Source organism: Fundulus heteroclitus, unplaced genomic scaffold, assembly GCF_011125445.2.
Source record: "Fundulus heteroclitus isolate FHET01 unplaced genomic scaffold, MU-UCD_Fhet_4.1 scaffold_38, whole genome shotgun sequence".
NCBI lineage: Eukaryota > Metazoa > Chordata > Actinopteri > Cyprinodontiformes > Fundulidae > Fundulus > Fundulus heteroclitus.
In genome coordinates this window covers 1487212-1490276 of record NW_023396792.1, presented here as the reverse complement: position 1 = coordinate 1490276, position 3065 = coordinate 1487212, and positions in this window count along the sequence as shown.

Genomic DNA, 3065 nt, shown 5'->3' with positions numbered 1-3065 from the left:
TGTCGGAGCAGTGAGGATGTGGGCTCGTGTCTTTTCTGTGTCCTTGGGTTGTTATTGTTTTTAACCCCCCCCCCCTTTCTCCCCCCTCCACATTCATAAATATCCCCAAAGTATGGTTAGTGGCATATGAAATCTGATAACAGGCCACAATAAAAAGGCCAACTTGGGGTCAGCGACTGTGACAACAGTCTTCCTCTTTCAGCCATTCGGACAACGTCTTTATATATTCTACAGAGAGAGCGGAAAATGCATGACATAAAACATAATTACTCCGGGCTTCCTAAAGAATTAGTCACGGCTGAGTCGGCCGCATCATAATTTTGGGGATGAGAAGCGTTTTTGAATAAGCTGCCGGCTGTCTGCTGACATTTTCTTTTCTTTGTGGAAAATAAACGCTTTGTATCAGACTTAATTAAACTTCCTTAATGTTTTTTGACCCCAGCTATTGGGGAGTTTTTTTTTTTTTTGTATGGAAGATGCATGTGAGAAAAAAAATATTGATTTAATTATAAAGCAGCACATGTTAGTTGGAACTGAAGAAGTCTTTTGTGATTAAAATGCACTTTTAAGAAAAACCTGGTGTTATAAAACTAGTTTTTTTTATGCATGCGTAAAGAGCTTTTTAACCTTTGTCCTGCATGTTTGCCATTTTCATGACAGCGGTTTCATTTGACCTCCTAATAAAAGCCAATAAAAACACAAACAGGTTCTGCGAAAGGAGCTGACATTTTTATCTATATCTTAATTCCTTCAGTCCCCGGGTTTAATTTCTTAAACGCTGTCATCAGAGGTGACCTCTCCTCAAAGGAATTTGCCCGAATATTTCTCTTTTCCAACACAAGCACGAGTAGTGTTTACTGTGGTTAAGCGTGAGGTTTATTTTCTTCGTGTATCTGCGTGCACTAAATGTGAATGTGTGTATCTGTGTGAGCGTGTGTTTGTTCGGTTATTCGCTGCAGATGGGCCTTCTGTCAGGAAAGGAAGCTTTTATGCTCTGCGCCAGAAAACTGACACATCAATAATTTTTAAGTAGTGACGACCACGGTCCTTCCATCTCTCTCGCTGACCATCCTTGGCTTTAAAAGAGCACACTGTGAATGGTTCTTATAACAAAGCAATTATTGCTAGTAAGAGGCAGGATCTTTCTTTCTTGTGACATAAAAGAGTTTCCCTGTGACCATTGTGTGAACCAACCTCAAAATATGCTGAAAGAAATAAAAAAAAACTAAAAAAAAACACTGTTTTCCACCATTATTTCCAGGGTTGCAGACATCTTGGAGCTGGTAAACAACAACAACAAAACCCAGCTTTGCATCTTTGTTACTCCATTTTTTTTCTTTCCTTGCAGGTCACAGAGGAGTCTTCAGAGACGCGTAACATGTGACAGAGCGCCGAAAACATAAATGTTTTATTTTTGGTTGCCATCTTAACAACATCTCACCGCTATGAATAGCGCAGACAAATCAAGACGCAGTCCCGCAGGTTGAAACTCAGTCCAGTGATTATTAGGTCTGGTTCTCTGCCATAAATCACCCTGCTGACACACAGATGGACAGAGTTGAGGGTAATTAGATATTTGTTTGAGTGGAAGAGATGAAACCTAACTGCTGTGAAGTAATTTTTGCCTGCCCTCCCCGAGGGACGCGCTGTGTGTGCGGGAGATGTCTCTTTAAAAGGTGAAGATGGGAAATATGGACACCTCTCAGTGTCAGGGGCTCAATTTGAAAACCAATCAGCACTTTTCAACTCCTCTTTCACTCACTTGCTTTCTCTCCTTTTCTTCCTCCCTCTCACACATGTGCCTGTATGGGTTCATGTGTCCGCCATGTGTGCATGACTATGTGAATACATTTGTGTCTTCAGTGCAGTATGCCGGCATATAGATTCTCACTTTGAGGACGTTTCTCTCCTCCCCCCCCGCCCAACACCACCACTGCTCTTTGGGTGGATATCCTCACAGAGTGTACCTTCAGTGCACTCTGTGAGGAAATAAAACATTTAAGTGAATTCTTCAAGGTATGATATATTTTTCAGTATGTTGCCATGTTTCATTTTTTTAAATCATGCGCAAGAGACAAAAACTTGGATATGGATTACGGAGCCGGTTGAAACAAAAGAACATGCCTATCATTAATAATAGTAGTAGTATCATATTTTAAATTTGCGTATATTTTTTTATTATTTTAATTTGTTATATTAGTTTAAATATATGATAAGCTTGTGTCAGAGAGTTTTTTTTTTTTTTTTTTACAATGAATATAGGATATTATTTGACTGATCAAACTTTGGAAACTTAAGTGAATACATGTAAGATTTGTAAAGGCATATATAATAGTTTCCTGATCCCAAGGAGGTTTCATTAAGAAACCAAAAAGGAACAGTTGATATTTCTATTGATTCAAATATGACTTTTATTGTTGCTCCCAAATTCACGACTGATTAATGAGGCCCGCAAAACTGCGTAAAGATCTGGCTGAAGTGTACAATGAATTGCATTTTTTTTCCCATCTTGATAATATGAGACTGCTAAATATTTCCACGTTCCACCGGTTTTTCTTTGTCTTTTCTGTTTTGTTTTTTATTTTTATTCAATTTTTTTTTATTAAATTAAATTAATTATTTCATTCATTGTCCGAGCAACCGTTGCTATGCAAATAACAACTTTTAAATGACAGGCCGCTCTGCGTCTCAGCTTTAACGACAGATCTTTAAATTTATCACAATTTTAAATAATAAAAAATCAGCTGCGTGTAAAAATGGGATTTATCGCCATTTAATTTTCAGTGAGACCGAGTGTGTAATTTTACAAAAAAAAAACATATGACAAATGTTAATAAATAAAATAACTTAATAAAAAAATAGTTACAAACCTATATCAACCCTCTCGCTGTACCTTTTTAAATCAGTTTATTTTTTTAATGAATCAGTTAATTTTCTGTTCCAAAATGTTCGCTTATTCTGCGTCCGCGATTTTTTTTTCTTATTCTCTTAAATAAATTATTAGGCTGCCAATGAGTAGAAAGCGTTTTCGAAGCATGAAAGGCTTCTTTCAAACTTTTAAAGTC